General features: G+C 35.4%; 1 long non-coding RNA gene across 1 annotated transcript; it reads right to left on the minus strand.

Moving 5' to 3' along the window:
• Positions 1-1683: 1683 nt before the first annotated feature.
• LOC310734540 lies at positions 1684-17382 on the minus strand. The gene is made up of 3 exons (XR_014536063.1): positions 17206-17382; positions 3277-3367; positions 1684-3191 (listed from the first exon to the last, which is right to left on the minus strand). It is a non-coding gene; the product is annotated as an uncharacterized lncRNA (long non-coding RNA).
• Positions 17383-18950: the final 1568 nt, after the last annotated feature.

The raw sequence follows: 18950 nt of genomic DNA on the forward strand, positions 1-18950 counted from the left end.
CTCACTACGAGTTTTCCAGCCCTGCTTTCTACACTCTTCAACTAACTCTCTCGTTGGCCTCTTCCCAGTGCACATTGAGCTCCAATAAAATCAATTGCTTGGTGGAATCTGAGACAAAGTTGTGTAGATGTTATTCTGCTAGGGATCTTCAGCGGTTTATCTAGATCCACCTGACCTCAATATCACTTAAAACAACCCAAACAAATGTGTGTAGATTGTTGAATTTCTTGTTTTATACAGTTGAAAAAAGCTGAGCTAAAAATTTACACTAATAAAAAGAACACTTATGATATAAAATGTGTAGAAGACATTGAAAAAGTATCATGTATATTTTATACTTACTGAATTGTCTCCATTAAATTAAGAAAGAAACTCACCACTGTGTAGCAAACAATCAAAATATTAAGGATTGCAGCAACTATGTTGCTGACGGATGGGAAAACTCCATGGCTGCTTTCATTGTTAATATGACACAATATGCAAAGATAGATAGATAGATAGATAGATAGATAGATAGATAGATAGATAGATAGATAGATAGATAGATAGATAGATAGATAGATAGATAGATAGATAGATAGATGGATGGATGGATGGATGGATGGATGGATGGATGGATGGATGGATGGATGGATGGATGGATGGATGGATGGATGGATGGATGGATGGATGGATAGATAGATAGATAGATAGATAGATAGATAGATAGATAGATAGATAGATAGATAGATAGATAGATAGATAGATAGATAGATAGATAGATAGATAGATAGATAGGAAAAAGGAAATTGAACACAAGTGGTGATTAAAAATTGATAAACACACATGGGATGAACGACTTGGAGGAATAATGACGACATCTGGTGAACAAAAGTATTTTTTAATTCTGTAGTTGGTTGACCTGCTCTCCTGTGGCTCACTATAAGAGTGTCATACAATTGATGCTGATACAAGTCCTGGTCCTGAAATTTTTTATTGCATGACGGTTAGGTCAGAGCTGCTCAGCTCATATTATGGTTGTGTTTTAATAAGCTGTAATACATCAAATACATTAACAAAGCAAGTTTACAATATCTATCCTTATCCTTCTGTCAGACTTTTTCAGTGTGAAATCAAGATTATTGAAAATATTACAATTTTCTTTAATCTCTGAGTGATAATAGTGTCAGTGGCATTGCAACAGGGATATACTTACAGATTACAGATACTTTCGCCATATAGTGTATCTTTATTAACGATTGATTGGATATATAAAGTACGTGACTTTATATGAACATATTTGAACCTGAAACACTTAAAGATACAGATTTCACACAAAGGTTTAAATTTAAAAGGGTTTTTTTTGCTGACACAAATTATTAATTAATTAATTAATTAATTAAAAACAAGTAATAGCAAATCAAGAAATGTAGATAAGTATAATATTTATGATATTTATTATCATTTATATAATAAATAATAAAGTGGTATTATGCCACAAGAAATCAATGAATAATTATTATTAAACTTTATGTAGACCATACAAATATATATATATAGTAGTCAAAGTGTTTGTGTGTGTGTGTGTGTGTGTGTGTGTGTGTGTGTGTGTGTGTGTGTGTGTGTGTGTGTGTGTGTGTGTGTGTGTGTTTGTTGATGGATGTGGGGTGGGGGTGAACAACAATGTCACCAGGAAGTCAACAATTGAGTAAAACAACTTTTATTTTCTTTCACACAAAGAAACAACTTTCTAATAAAGCGACCAAAACTACCTGTCAAGTGCTAGAAAAAACTAAAAAGATATGAAAGGCATTGTCAAAGTTAAAATGAAAGGCGGTGTGGATAAACATTCGTAAAACGAATCCTCATAACATTTTAAAGCCATGATGTACAGAATATCACACAAATATATAAATGAAAATGTATAGAAACGGTTTGGATCAATAAACAAAAAAAAAAATACAAAAATACAGTAAATAAGTGCAGAAATGCCACACTGCAGACAGGATTTGCATTTCACATGTTGGCAAATCTAGATTTAATTAAAAAGTAATTTACAGGATATAATTTTTTTATAGAATATCCCAGACATTGTTAGCTTCTTTCTTTTAAAATTTTTATTTACAGCATTATCATAATAGAGTTGGGGTCCAAGGCAGCCATGTTTGATGATCAGAGTGTGTGATGAGAAATCAATTCAAAATACAGCATGCTACATCCAAACTAGCTCAGGTTGATACCTGCGATCTGTCAAATTGCCAGCAGTCATAGAATTCAACTAAATCTGGATAATGATTTTTTTTAAGAAAAAGAAATTTAAGAAAATTCAACTATGGGATACAGAAAGGACGAATATTGACAATAAAATGAGGATGAGTATGCTGAAGTTTACAGCAGAAAATCTGAAAATGTGATGGACAAATGCATTTAAAAAGTTGTTGACACAAAATATCAAATATTTGATAGAAATTTGATAAAGAGTTTTGACTTTTAACGTCACTTCACCAAGCACTGAGGAAATGTGGATTTACTTACAGGTGTGAATTGGGTTGCAGCACACAGTTCATATTACTAAATCTGCCAGCGCTCTCTAGCGTGTAACAGACATTACATTTGTTCTTGTTTTTCTGAATTTTTTTTATTTTGAATTTTTCATAAGGTGGGATTAGCACCTCTTTCTCATAAGGCACAGAAGACATACTGGATATGTCTGCACCAAAGCACGTCTTTATCTTGAAACAGGTGGCGTTACCAAATCCAGGAAAATTATTTTTAAGCGAAGTTGAGGTAAACCTGCCGAATCGCATTTCCTGACCACGAACAGCTAAATCAAAAGTAGCGGGGGTCTTACGATAAACATCAGTGCATTTTTTTAATTGATATGTTTGTATGGCGTGTGTTAGCAAGAAATGGTAGGCTTTATAATTGAAATGTGTTTTATATTTTGGTCTTCCTGTGCTCACAGCATTATTGAGCTTTGAATAAGACCCAGAAGGGGACGTGTAGACTTTTATTATCCTTTTAAAATAATTCTGAATGTTTTTGTATTCGTTCCAAGTTGTAGTAAAATTGACATCAAATTTGAATTCTTTAGGTAGAATCTTGTCTTTAATCAGCTGGAACATTTTATTCTCGCAGCCTTTGAATTGATCATCAACAGAATCTTTTGCCATGTCCAGTTTATATCCAGAGTGTGATGTCCGGGACAGTTTCTATTAAAAAATGGGGAAAAAACAATGTTTGTGCAACACTAGTGATATAAAATTCTGGTTAGTTTAACTGGACATAGAAACTCACCACCGGGCAGCAAACAGTAAAAATAATGAGGAGTGCAGGGACGATGTTGTTGCCGGTGCTGGAGAACTTCACAGCTGTCTTCATTTTTAATCTAAAAAGAGAAGCAAATTCCACATGTATGTCTATTTTGTGTCAGTGTTTTGGCCGTGTGTTGTATCCAACAGATGTCACCATTCTTCCCCATGTTGTTCTGTCTTTTTTTATTTCTTTTTTATTCTTTACAGATTTTATACTATTATCACTAATTTTTGCCTTAATTCTCTTTTTTTTAAGTGCTTCAGTGTACATACAGTATGTGTATATATATATTCAAGAAAAGAAAATGCTAATACTCATTTTGCCCATAATTAAGATTAGTTTAATAATTATTTAATAATTGAATTATTATAATTTATAAAATAAAGTTGTATGTGCCAACACAAATGTAAATTTTTATAGATTTGTCTTTAATTCAGACCATAAATATTTATTTATTATTAAATTTTCTTCTTCTTCTTCCTTCGGCTGCTCCCACTAGGGGTCGCCACAGTGGATCATCTGTCTCTATACTACTCTGTCCTCTACATCTGCCTCTTTCAAACAATTTTTAAACTACTGTGTGTGTGATTTTAGAGATATTCAGGTGCATCTTAATAAATTGGAATATCACTGGAAAGTTGATTTATTTCAGTAATTCATTTAAAATAGTGTAACTCATATTATATAGATTCATTACACACAGACTAATATATTTCAATTGTTTATTTCTTTTAATTTTGATGATTATGACTTACAGCTTCTCCACCCGCTACACCCTGCCTGCACTCTTTTTTTCACTTCTCTAACAAACTCTCCATTGCTTTGCACTGTTGACCACAGGTACCAAAACATTTCTAGGTTACATATGTAACCCTAGTTCCCTGAGGGAATGAGACGCTGCGTCAACAACGGTTTGGGAACACTACCGCGTTGTCCACACTTTGAATCAAGTGTGTAATCCAGCCAATGGAGAGACGCCAGGAACCAGACCAGGAAGGGTCACTTCCCTCAGGGAACTAGGGTTACATACGTAACCTGGAGACGTTCCCTTTCAGGAACTCAAGCTGCATCAACAATGCTTTGGGAACGAGTGTCCAATCACGCCACATTGACCTGTCCCTGCCTAGTGTGTATGGGCACAGCAAGAGTGCGGAACAGATAGCCAGGAGTGGCTCTAATGTCAAAGTTATAGAACCTGATGAAGGTCAGTGGGGTTAACCAGCCCACAGTGTTGCTAATCTCCTGGAGTGGGACCAAAGTAAAGAAAGGCACTGGTCATGCCAGGAGTGAACCAAGTAACACACAGGCACTTTTGGCAGTGCAATCGGAGAAGGCGTACAGGCACAGCTTTGGCCACCTCTGTACCATGGTGTCCAGCCCCAGGAGGGCTGGGTGAGTGAGGGAAAACCAGAGGAGACAGTGCGATGCCTCTTGAGTTGCAAACAAATCCACTTGTGCTCTGTAAAACCTCCGCCATGTCAGTTCCATTACCTCGGGGTGGAGCCTCTACCCTTGCGTTTTGCGTGCGCAGTGCAAAATGCAGTCAGAGAGCAGGATAGTAAAAGTCAGAAAATGTCCCAAACAGAAAAACACTGAGTCCATATGATGGTACGTAAATGTCAGACAAAGATTTTGATACATGTCTGCTGCCTCTGTGGTTAAACACCTTGGCTGTGTGAAGAAAACTGAGACTGCATGACGTCTTGACTTATCTTGCATAATAGGGTCGATAAAGTTCACCCATATAACTTAGTTTAGGCCAGCTTCAGCTTTTAATAAGTAAAAATAATCTCATTTAATAAGAAGGCTTTAGATAACATATAACATTGCTTATATTTGTTTAAATCCAAGCTTAATACAGGTAACCATTATTCAGCATTAATATAGTATAATACTGAGTAGGGTGAGTAAGGGTGACAGAGATAGAAAAATATAACGGGAAATAAAAATAAAATAAGCAAGCAGCACGCAGGCAACATGTATTAATATACTCAAACAGCATATATGCATATATATTTAAAGTACAAGTATAAAATTTAAAGAAACTTAATAAAAAATGAGAAGAGTAATAAAATAACAGGCACAACACATCACATCATCACACACATCATGAAGAACTAAGTAAAAGACAAGAGCAATAAAAAAATAAGAAAAGCATTTAGAGAAAAGTGCTATTATAAAAAATAACACGTTTCTAGACAAGGTGTAAACAAATCAAAGGATGATTTGCAGACAGAGAAAAAACCCAGATGAGATTTTAAGAAAAGGTGTGAATATTGCAGGGGATGATCTGTTGCATTGTTATTTGCAAAAGTGCACGATCAGGGGATTTCTTTTTTAAAGTTCACTATCAAGAGATATTTTTTGTACATGTAAATTAGAATAGTATGGAGGTAAAAGAGACTTCCAGGAAAGAGGAATTATTTACCAGAATGTGCTAAAGAAATGGATGTAGTATGCAAGCCCTCATAAAATTATTGGTCTATGTAAATTGTTAGAGACGAGATATTAGAGAAAATAGAAATATTTTACTAGGTGTGAGATAAAAAAAAATTTAAGGATTATTTAATATTAATTTTGCACTTGCATGCGAAAGTTGGCAGGTGCCATTGCTGTCAATATTGTTTTCTCCTGAGGGCTCTATGGGACAGGGGTAAATTGATTGCAATAAAACTGATTTGCTCCATCTCATTTGTGACTGGAAGATGTCTTAATTTAATTTGTGAATTATTAAAAGTTGTGGAACTTATTGGTAATTAATCAGTCAATAGCTAAAACTAATTTAAGTATTAAGCCACTTAACTGATATGTCTGAACTGCATCTTTTCTTTGTTTGGATATAAATGAAACAAATAAACTCCACTGAAATTTCTTTTTTAATAATCATTAAACATTTGTTGTACTGAAGTCTCAGATCAAGCACCAAAATCCGCCATGCTATGTGGTAACATTGCAAAGTAGCCTACTGACTTTTAGTGGCATTGACTAAAAGACAGGAGATGGAGGTGGCTGAGTTGCCCCACTTTTGATAGCTGTCGACAGGTAAAGTTGCCTCAGTGTGTATTATTTTCAAACAGCAATTTTAGTCTCCTGGTAGTGAAAAAAAGAAGAGGAAAGCCATCATTTTACAGCAGAAAATAAAAATTATAAATCAGGCTGTCACAGTTGATATTTTTGACTCACGATGGGGTTGTCTTAACGTATATCCATTCTAAGTAGAAGACTACCTGTATGTAAGTACCGTACTTTCCGGACTATTACCCGCTTTTTCCCACTCTTTTAACCCCGCGGCTTAAAAAATGAAGCGGCTAATTAATGGATTTTTCCTGGGTTTTTCCCGGTTTCACAAGCTTCAAGCCAAAAACTGAGCCCCATAATATTAGACCAATAAAATTGCCGAACGGTTTAGGGTGAACCAATGAAATTCTTTATATTAAATAAGATGCGCTCGTACTGAATCGGGCCGCACAACATCATAAATATGGATGAGGTTCCTCTGAAGTTTGACCTTCCACTCACTCGGACTGTCAACAGGAAATGTGAATCATTCGTCACGCTGAAAACAACCGGGCATGTAAACACACACTTCACCTGTGTTCTGAGCTGCACAGCATCGGGAGAAAAGCTTCACCGATGGTGATTTTTAAATGCACAACGATGCCAAAAGATAAACTCTCGAGAGAAATTGTTGTAAAAGAAAGGAGGAAGACAGTGAACAATGACTTTCATGGTCGGCTACTGTTTAGATACAAGCCGTGTAACAGACACTGTCATCCAACATGACAATGACCCGAAGCACACAGCCAGGATAACCAAGGAGTGGCTCTGTAAGAAGCATATCAAGGTTCTGGCGTGGCCTAGCCAGTCTCCAGACCTAAACCCAATAGAGAATCTTTGGAGGAAGCTCAAACTCCGTGTTTCTCAGCGACAGGCCAGAAACCTGACTGATCTAGAGAAGATCTGTGTGGAGGAGTGGGCCAAAATCCCTCCTGCAGTGTGTGCAAACCTGGTGAAAAACTACAGGAAACGTTTGACCTCTGTAATTGCAAACAAAGGCTACTGTACCAAATATTAAAATTGACTTTCTCAGGTGTTCAAATACTTATTTGCAGCTGTATCACACAAATGAATAGTTAAAAAATCATAAAATTATAAATCAGGCTGTCACAGTCGATATCTTTGACTCACGATGGGGTCGTCGTAACGTATCTCCATTGTAAGTAGAAGACTACCTGTATGTATGTATGTATATATATATATATATATATATAAAACTGTAACTGTTGTATAAAAGCATTTTACTACATATTATACTCTGTATGTGTATGTGACCAAATAAAATGTCCTTTTGATTTGAGTATTTTAACATTCATTTTGTTTTAACATTAGTGTGACAGTTCATATGGTGCAAAAAAATCTGCAGAAACAAGTGAGTTGTGAAAACCATTGTGTGAAATTGTTATAACCTCCTCACAATGAGCATGTAACTTTCAGCCTATCAAGAAATCTATTTTTCACGCAGTGCAATGACACAGTGCATACTGTAAAATCAACAACACAACAATATTTAAAGCACAATGAATTATATTATACATTTTAGCATGAATTAAGTCTTGTTATACCATGAACAATGAAGAAACATGTCTTAAGGATTAAGATTAATGGTTTTTATCTGATTAAACAGAATCTGATAAAAGTTACATAACATTCGGTATGATTTGATCATAATACTCACAGCTCTGATGATTTCAAGGCTTCTCAATTTGTAAAAAAAAAAAAAAGACACAAGTTGGTTTATAACAAGGACCTGCTCAAACTATCACCTCGGACATTCAGCCAGTCTTCCTGCCTACAGGTAATAATTGACACTATTTATACACAACTCCTGTCTTAACTCAGTCAGACCACATTATGTGGTTGGTTAACAGTTTTTGAGGTGTGATTGTATGTGCAGTAAAACTGTTGCTCTCTGTTATTCACACTTACTTTAGCCTAGGTTTGGATAAGTTAGTGAGAATGTTGAATAGCAAATAATGCAATATCAAGAAACCAAAATAGTGTATAAGTGGTTAAAAAATATAGTTTAGACAGTGAAAAAAGGGATGAATTTATTTTAGCATGGTTTTTTTTAAATAGTGTAAATGAGCAGTTTAAATTACCCCTAACAAATTATATGATTTACAACCCTGAATTCAACTACATTAAAGAACAGACAGAGACACAGACCGACAGACCGACAGACCGACAGACAGACAGACAGACAGACAGACAGACAGATAGATAGATAGATAGATAGATAGATAGATAGATAGATAGATAGATAGATAGATAGATAGATAGATAGATAGATAGATAGATGCAGACAGACAACACAAGACAGTGTGGAACAGATACACAAAACACAAAATACTGCCAAACCAGTAAACCTGCAGTATACTCTGATTATACAGTAATGTGCAAAAGAGGACTATAAATAAGAGAGTATTTGTAAACATAAACACAATGTTTTGCAAAAAACAGCATGTAAACAGTATAATATGGTTAAATATAAATAATAAATGGTGGTGCAATATATTGAGATAAGTAATGAGTGTGTGTTTAGTTCAGGTTGTACAGTTCAGTAAAACACAGTTGAGTGAGTGTGGGTGTGTGTGAGTTTCAGTTTCAGGTCAGGTCTGTGTGATGAGGAGTGTGATTGCTTAAGGGGAAAAACTGTTGCACAGTCTGGATGTGAGGCCCGAATGCTTTAGAACTGCTTTCCTGATGGCAGGAGGGTGAAGAGTGTGTGAGAGGGGTGTGTTTGAAGAGTGTGTGTGAGGGGTGAATGGGGTCGTCCACAATGCTCTTGGCTTTGCGGATGCTGTGTGTGCTGTAAATGTTTGCGATGGAAGTGAGAGAGACTCCAATTATCTTCTCAGCTGTCCTCACTATCCTCTGTAGGGTCTCCAAGTTGAAGGAATCGCTGTTTGTTGCAGTCTCCCTAAACAGGGTGCACTCAAAACAGCCCTGAAGAGCAGAGGTGGCTCATGCTAGCCAAGCATCTGAAGAGCGGTCTGTATGCTGGAATTAGCATAACAAAGGAATTCCAACCATAAAGTTAAAGGCACACAATTGTAGTAGCATGAAATTATCCCTTCACTTAAACCAGGAGACCCAAACATGTTCCATCATGTCAGTCCATAAAGATATGCTTTACATTAGTTTGACTGTGAGATCTTGAGTGGCCTGATATGCAGCTCTGATTTCCATCCTACTGAACACCTTTGAGTGGAATTGGAATGCTAAAAAATAGACAAAGCAGTAAGGATATCTTTCAAAAAGGTATTTTTAATTAACAAATAAAATTACAGTATCACGTCAATAATTTGAAGAACCATTGGTATTTAATGGACAAATGAAATGGCGTTGGCAATATCAGCTTTCCTGCAGAAAAAATAAGCCACAGCAAAGAAAGCTGTGCTGCAAAATGTTATTTGTAATGTGCATTGCCAATTAAAATATAGTGCAGTAAAAAGAACATATATTGAATGATAAATGTAGTTAAATAGAAAGTAAATTTTGCCTATATCTTTAATAATGAAAGTGGCCAAATAATACCTAAATACAGTAACAACGTATATTTACTCAAATACTTTACACCACTGTTGTTGAACATCATCATGAAAAGTTTACTGATAAAAATCTATAAGGTGAGTATGATTTCTAGCCTGGACTAAACTGACTACCACCTGCTTTTCTTGCTCAGTCAGAATTTCTTCCTCCACTTTATGGCCTTGTAAAAAGTGAAATTACTGTACATCACTTACTCTGTGGTACACACTGATGTGCAGTATGCAAACACTTGCCAATTGTGAGTAGCCAGTTCAGTGCATGCTAAAAATGACATGAAAGAATTAATAATAGGCTTGTGGAAAGCCACAGGTTATTGTATCTAACTCAGTGAGACAAGTAAAAAATTAAGCTCCATGCATGGTATGCTGCAAATGTGTGAAAAATTATTTTAACACTCAGCAAGCAGAGCAGCTTGTGGTGACAACCACATTGTGCCAAGACCTCTAAAGTCTCTTTTGTGAACACACATGTGCACACACATACATTTTCTCCATTATCTATTATTTAACCAAAATAAATATATTTTTTTTCTTGGATTTTTCATTTTTAGTTAAAATATTTGGTTTTAGAGTTTAAATGTTTGTTTTTTTACTATTACTTTTGTCGATCTAAATAATTATTACTGATTGTAAGATCTAACTTAATTTATGTGTTGCTATTAGTTGGTTCAACTTTTTTCCTGTTGTAGTATGAATTATGTATGAATTATGCATGTAGTATGTAGTAATGAATATGAACAGATTATAATTCAATTCAATAAATTTTTATTTTCATTTTTTTTTTACAATGAACATTGTCTTAAAGCAGCTTTACACAGATAATGTGGTGAAAAAAATGTGTAAGTTTGTCCTTGACGGGCGACTACGGCAAGGAAAAACTCCCTGAGATGGCATAAGAAAAAAAAACATTGAGAGGAACCAGACTCAAGAGGTAACCCATCCTCATCTGGATACATGGAATGTCAATTTATTACAGATAAACAATGTTGAGGTGTGCATTGATGATGATCAGAAGCAAACTGTACTCTTGAGTCAGTGTAGCAGACTGTTAACATTAACTACAGTCCAAATCCATCCTCAAAGCTCCCATTCTTACTGAGGAATTTCATGAATCCCCATGGAATTGATGAGAAACCATCCCCAGCTACACAGAGTGACCTCTTATCGAAGAGAACACCATCCAAAGGCATGCAATCCTGACTTGTATGTGTTCCAATAATCTATAGCAGCTCAGGTAGTGCACAAGTGCTTTGAAGTTGTCTTCATTGTTCAAGTTTTCTACATTTCCAGCCCATTTATATTAGTTACTGTAAGTTTACTTGCCTTTCCATTGATTAGTCTTTTGTCCAAATAATTATATTGCCTTGTGTTATTTATATGCACATCAATGTTTGTATTATATGTTTGCAGAACCACACACAATTTATCATGCACTAAAGACATTTATCAACAATAAAGATATTATAATATAACTGTGGTGTGAGATGTCCTTTTTTCAAGTCAGATTATGTCTTCATATATCTGATTCCTTTCAGAATTTGATCTCTACTGGTTTGATTCCCGTCCGAATATTAACTCCTTTCACTTCTGGTCTGTTTTTAGTCAGAATATGAAATCTCTTCTCTTCTGGTCTGATTTCAGGCAGAATATGACCTCTTCCATCTGATTCCTGTCAGAATATGAACTCTTCCCTCTTCTTCTTTGATACTAGTCAGAATATAACCTTCCACGGTCTGAGTATGGTCCGAATATATCGTATTACCACTTAATACCAATCAGAATATTAAATCTTTTGTCTGATTCCGGTCAGAATATGACCTATTAGGTCAGATTCCAGTCAGAATTTAACTTCTTCCCGTCTGATTTCTGTCAGAAAATGACCTTTTCCAATCTGAATACAGTAAGAATATAACCTCTTCCCGTCTGATTCAAGTCAAAATATGACATCTGCCCTCTTCTGGTCTGATTCGTCTCAAAATAAGATTTTACATTGCGGCTTCTCTAATTTTCTTTTACAAACCAACAGGCTTGCCAGCAGGGGCACTCTATTTTTATTTATGAAGCTTAATCATAGCATTGTAATAACCCCACCATTAGGGTTGCACAAGCCAGTGCACCATTAGTGCCAGTCCAAAGCCCGGATAAGTGGGGAGGGTTGCGTTAGGAAGGAAATCCAGCACAAATCAGCCAAATCAAATATGCGTGTCACAAATCAGAAATTTATACTGGATCGGTCAAGGGCCGGGTTACCATTGACCGCCACAGGTATCGTTAGCCAACAGGGTACCGGTGGAAATTGGGCTACTGTTGGCTGAAGGATGTGAAGGAGAAGAGGAAGACGTCTACAGAGACAGCAGGGAAAGGAGAAGTGTAGGAGAGTGGAGGTTCGGGTTGGTACTTTAAATGTTGGTACTATGACTGGTAAATGAAGAGAGGTAGCTGATATGATGAAGGGGTGAAATGTGAACATGGTGTGTGTTTAGAAGACCAAGTAGAAAGGGAGTAAGACCAGTAACATTGGAGGGGTGGTTAAACTGTTCTATCATGGTGTGGATGGAAAGAAAAATGGTGTAAGGGTGATCCTGAAGGAAGAATTTATTAAGAGTGTAGTGGAGGTGAAGAGGGTTTCTGATAGGGTTATGGATGGGGTTCTACAGCCCGTACTTCATAGTTTTCAAATAGGACGGTGTGTTGCACCCTATTCTAGAAGGGTGGCTGTTAGGCAGGCGCAGCCCCAAACACAATCATCGGGAGGTGCAGAAACGAAGCATCGTGACACGCTCTCCCCCTGTAAGTAGATACAGCACGCCGCTTGGGTCTGAAGCCCTGTGAGGTGAGAGATCTGAGGCCTGTCATTTTTTGATTAGAGGGCTTTGACCAAAAGGTCCTGACAGGACATTCTGGAGGGCACCTCTTTTCTTGGTGCATGTCCCACGCTGGCCCCCTTTTGGACCTGGTTGGTTAACCTTGCCACGAAATGTGCTTCAGGACGGTTTGCGCCCGGCATCGTTGTGGACCAGGAGGACTAGCCGCCTCTTTCGAGGCCCCATTTCGACAGAGTCCTTCCCATCAAGGTAAATGCTAAATAAGCAGACCCTGAGCTGATGGATTATTGCTGCCACTGCATTCTTTTATGAGTCTTCTGGTCTCCTTAAGCATGGAGGAATAATGGCGACATCTGGTGGACAAAAGTTGTGGCTCACTATGAGCGTGTCAGACAATTGACGCTGATTCAAGTCCTGGTCCTGAAATGTTTTATTGCATGGCGGTAAGGTTTGTAAGGTTGTTTTTTTAACAATCTGTAATACATCAAATACATTACCTTATCCTTCTGTCAGACTTTTTCAGTGTGAGATCAAGATTATTGAACATATTACAATTTTCTTAAATCTATGAGTGATAATGGTGTCAGTGGCATTTCTACAGGCATATACTTACAGATTACAGATACTATTAGCCATATAGTGTATCTTTATTAACAATTGTTTAAATATATAATGTACGTGATTTTGTGTGAAATCTTTTTTTAATTAAAAAGGGGGCATTGTGACATCACAAATCTAAATTATTTTAAAGTGTATCTAGAATTAAAAGAAATAAATTAATTAAAAACAATTGAAAGTAAGTCAAGCAATGTATTAATTATTATAATAATTATTATATTAATATAATAATTAATTATTATATTAAATATATTTAAATATAATGATATAATTTATAGAATAAACAATAAAGTGGTATTATGCCCCAAAAAAATATCAATTTATACCATCAAAAAAGAAGAACAAGTGGGTCAAACATCTTTTATTTTCTTTCACACACAGCACACAGAAACAGCTTTCTAATAAAGCGATCAAAACTACTTAAGTAATTTAACTAAAGTTAAAATGAAAGGCAATTTGGATAAACATTCGTAAAAGATTTTAAAGCCATGATGTACAGAATATCACACAAAGATACAGAAGAAAATGGATAAAAACAGTTTGGATCATTAAACCAGAATAATAACAAGAATAAACACAAAAAGAATATACTTTTACAGAATATCCCAGACATTGATATCTTCTTTCATTTCACATTTTTATTTACAGCATTATCATATTAGAGTTGGGGTCCAAGGAAGCCATGTTTGATGAACAAAGTGTCTGATAAAAAATGTTTAAGTTAAAATACAGGGATTGACAACTGTTACATAAGTTGGTGTAAATGACCGCATGCTGCATCCAAACTAGCTCAGGTTAATACCTGCTACCTACCAAATGGCCAGTAGTCATAGGATTAAAGTACATTTGGAAATTTACAATGAACTAAATTGATTGATTATACATAATAATAATATAATTATAGTAATATGATAAAACAATCAGGAGATTTTCTAATGTATAAGGAGCATTTCAAACAATCTGTGTTTTACTTACATTTTATTTTTTAACAGCTCACAGTTCATATTACTACATGTGCCAGCACTCTTTAGAGTGTAAACAATCTCACAGTCCATCTTATTTGCCCTCTCATTTTCCATAATATCTGTGATTTTGAATTTTTCATAAGGTGGGATTAGCACCTCTTTCTCACGAGAGAGCGTAGACATTGTGGATATGTCTGCACCAAAGCATGTCTTAATCTTAAAACAGGATATTCTACCAAAATGAGTCAAGTTATATGTAAACGAAGCTGATGTAAACCTGCCAAATCTGATTTCCTGACCACGAACAGCTGAATTAAAAGAGATGTTGGTCCTACGGAAAACATCAGTGCATTTCTTTACTTGAAACATTTGTATGGCACGTGTTAGGAAGAAATGGTAGGCTTTAAACCTAAAATCATCTTCATATCTCACCCTGCCTGAGCTCACAGCATTATTGAGATTTTGATAAGACCCCTTTCCATACGTGTAGACTTTTATTATCCTTTCAAAATAATTTTTAAACTTATTGTATCTTTTCCAAGCTTTATTAAAATCTACATCTAAATTTAACTCTTTAGGTAGAATCTTATTTATAATCAGTTTGTACGTGTCATTCTCGCAGCCTATGAATTGATCATCGACAGAATTTGGTGCCATGTCCAGTGTACTGCCAGAATCTAAAGTCCAGGATACTTTCTATTAAACAAATGAGGAAAAAAAAATTACTTTTACAAAACTAGTGATTAAAAAAAGCCTGTTCAATGCACAACTTGCCATACTGTAAAAACTCACCACCATGTAGCAAACAATCAAAATAATGAGGAGTGCAGCGACAGTGTTGTTGCCGGTGCTGGAGAACTTCACAGCTCTTTTCATTGTTAATCTGAAACAATAAGCAAATTCCACATGTATTGTAACATTTCTGCCTATATTAAAATAACCACACACACACACACCTGTGCATTTTCCAAGCACCTTTTACTTCATTTTTTACCTACAACATAACGTTTTTTTTCCTCTGTTCCAGCACCCTCTAATTACGGATACTGGTAACAACCACAGTAATCCTGATACATGTAATAAACATATATGTTTATTTTGTGTTTCGGTTGTGTGTTGTGTCCACTATATGTCCCCATTTATTTTATTTATTTATTTTTATTTTAATTCTTTATGTATTTTATACTGTTATCACTGTTATTTTTAGAGAAAAATGTATGCTGATACTCATATTTCATTTTGCCCATAATTAAGATTAGTTTAAACGAAATTAATTAATTACTATTTAAATAATAAAATGGCATTGTTCCATCACAGTTATGAATTCCTTTAGATTGGTCTTTATTTAAGACCATAAATATTTTTTCATTATTATTATATAATACAATTTTTATATACAACCCCAAACCTAAAAAAGTTGGGACACTGTGCAAAATGTAAATAAAAACAAAATGCATTTTTTTTTTGCTAATCTCATAAATCCATATATTATATTATATTATATTATATTATATTATATTATATTATATTATATTATATTATATTATATTATATTATATTATAATATTCTATTCACAATTAAACAAAAAACTTTTAAATGTTTGCATTGAGAATTGATACCATTTTAGGGGAAAAAACAAGGTCATTTTGAATTTGATGGCTGCAACATGTCTCAAAAAAGTTGGGACAGGGATTTATAATGTGTAGCACCACTGTGTAGCATCATGTCTTCTCTTTATATACATATAGGAAATGACAGGACAAACTTTGGGAGAGGAATTTTGACCCATATGTGTCTGATACAGGATTTTAGCTGCTTAAGAGTTCTGGGTGTCCTTTGTTGTATTTTTTATTTCATGATGCACTAAATGTTTTTAAATGTTAAAAGGTCTAGACTGCAGGCAGGAAAGGTTAAGCACACAGACCCTTCTACTATGAAGTCATGCTGCTGTAATAGATGCTATTAAAGATACACTATTTTCACTGCATCCGCATTTTTACACATTTTGTTATGTTACAACCTTATTCCAAAATAGATTAAATTCATCATTTTCCACAAAATTCTACAAACAGAAATGAGTATTTGACATATCAGCATTTTTATCAGTAAGGGGGTTTCTAAGTGGGCTATTGACACAAAATTTCCACCAGATGTAGCCATCAAGCCAAATATTGAATTCATACAAAGAAATCAGAACAGTTAGGACCAGGACTTGAACCAGCGTCAATTGTATGACACTCTTATAGTGAGCCAAAGGAGAGCAAGTCAACCAACTACAGAATGGGCCAAAATCACTCCTGAGCAATGCAGACAACTGGTCTCTCCATATAAGAGGCATCTAGAAGCTGTAATCACTAACAAAGGCTTTTCTACAAAGTATTAAATAAAGTGTGTTCAATACTTATTCCCTGTGTCATTTCACTTTATTTATTATGACTCAACTTGTATACTTAAATGTTCTGATTTCTTTGTATGAATTAAATATTTGGCTTGATGGCTACATCTGGTGGAAATTTTGTGTCAATAGCCAACTTAGAAATCCCCTAACTGATTAAAAATGCTGATGTTTCGAATACTTATTTTTCCCGCTGTATATATTATGTTTAAACTGGTTAAAAACATGCATGCATATGTAGAGCATCTAAAAAGTTTGAAAACATCCAAATCTTTTAATCTTTTTAGGGTCTCACCCAGTGCAATGACACAGTGCATATTGTAAAATCAACAACACAACAGAATCACAATGAATATTAAACATCCCAGCATGAATAATTCATTAAAGAACATGTCTTAAGTATAAAAACAATGCTTGCTGATTAGATTATTAGATTAGATAGATGACGTTGAAGATACATAACAAATAATCGGTGTGATGTGATCATAATACTCACAGCTCTGATGCTTTCAAGCTTCTCAATTTGTAATAAAAAGACACAAGTTTGTTTATAACAAGGGCCTGCTCAAACTATCACCTCTGACATACATCCAGTCTTCTTGCCTACAGGTAATAGTTGTAAAAAGATTGTTTATTTACTGAAACAGCTGAAGTTCTCACCTAATAAAAAGCACTCTTGCCAAAGCTTCACCTCAGCACTATTTATACACAACTCCTGTCTTAACTCATTACCATAAATGGATTTTAATTTCAGACCACATTATGTGGTTGGTTAACAGTTTTTGAGGTGTGATTGTATGTGCAGTAAAACTGTTGCTCTGTTGTTCGAACTTACTTTAGCCTTGGGTTGGATGAGTTAGTGAGAAATGTTGAATAGCGAGTAATGCAATATCAAGTAACCAAAATAGTGTTTAAGTGGTTAAAAATAAACGTTTACACATTGAAAAAAGGATGAATTTATTTTAGCATGTTTAACCTTTATAAAAAAAAACAAAATAGTGTAAATAATCAGTTCACACGATCAATAACAAATTAGATGATTTACAAACCTGAATTTTTTACACTACATTGAAGAACAGAAGAACAGACAGACAGACAGACAGACAGACAGACAGACAGACAGACAGACAGACAGACAGACAGACAGACAGACAGACAGATAGATAGATAGATAGATAGATAGATAGATAGATAGATAGATAGATAGATAGATAGATAGATAGATGTCAAGTCAAGAAGCTTTTATTGTGATTTCTACCATATATAGCTGACGCACTACTCAGTGAAAATGATACAATGTTCCTCCAGAACCCTGGTGCTACATTAAACAACATAGAGCTACAACACACAACATAAAGCTGCATAACAGAACACAGAGCAAGGACTACAGTAAGTGTCCACACCACATAAAGTGCTTCGTGTGCAAGCGAGTGTGAATAGTGCAGACTAAAAACAGTGCAAACAGACAACACAAGACAGTGTGGGACAAATACACAAGACAGTGTGGGACAAATACACAAAACACAAAATATTGCCACCAGTAAACCTGCAGTATACTCTGATTATACAATAATGTGCAAAAGAGGACTATAAACAAGAAGGACTATAAACAAGAGAGTATTTGTAAACATAAACACAATGTTGTGCAAAAACAGCAGGTAAACAGTATAATATAATTAAATATAAATAATAAATAGTGGTGCAATATATTGAGATAAGTAATGAGTGTGTGTTTAGTTCAGGTTTTAAAGTAAAAGACAGTTGAGTGAGAGTGTGTGTGTGTTTCAGTTTCAGTTCAGGTCTGTGTGGTGAGGCTGAATGCTTTAGAACCGCTTTCCTGATGGCAGGAGGGTGAAGAGTGTGTGAGAGTGGTGTGTATGAAGAGTGTGTGTGAGGGGTGTGTGAAAGGTGTGTGTGGGTGTACGGGGTTGTCCACAATGCTATTGGCTTTGCGAATGCAGAGTGTGGTGTAAATATTCGCTGTCCTCACTATCCTCTGTAGGGTCTTGCGATGGTGCAGTTCTCAAAACAGGCAGTGATGCAGCTGCTCAGGAAGATCTCAATGGTCCCTCTGTAGAACATGGTTAGGATGGGTAAAGACTGAGGAAGTCTGAGGAAAGATGGGCTTTCCTCAGCCTTCTCAGGAGGTAGAGGCGCTGCTGGGCTTTCTTGGTGATTGAGTGACCAGGTGAAATTCTCCACCAAATAAATACCAAGAAATTTGTTGCTCTTGATGATCTC

This window comes from Silurus aristotelis, assembly GCF_946808225.1.
Source record: "Silurus aristotelis genome assembly, chromosome: 12".
NCBI classification, from domain to species: domain Eukaryota; kingdom Metazoa; phylum Chordata; class Actinopteri; order Siluriformes; family Siluridae; genus Silurus; species Silurus aristotelis.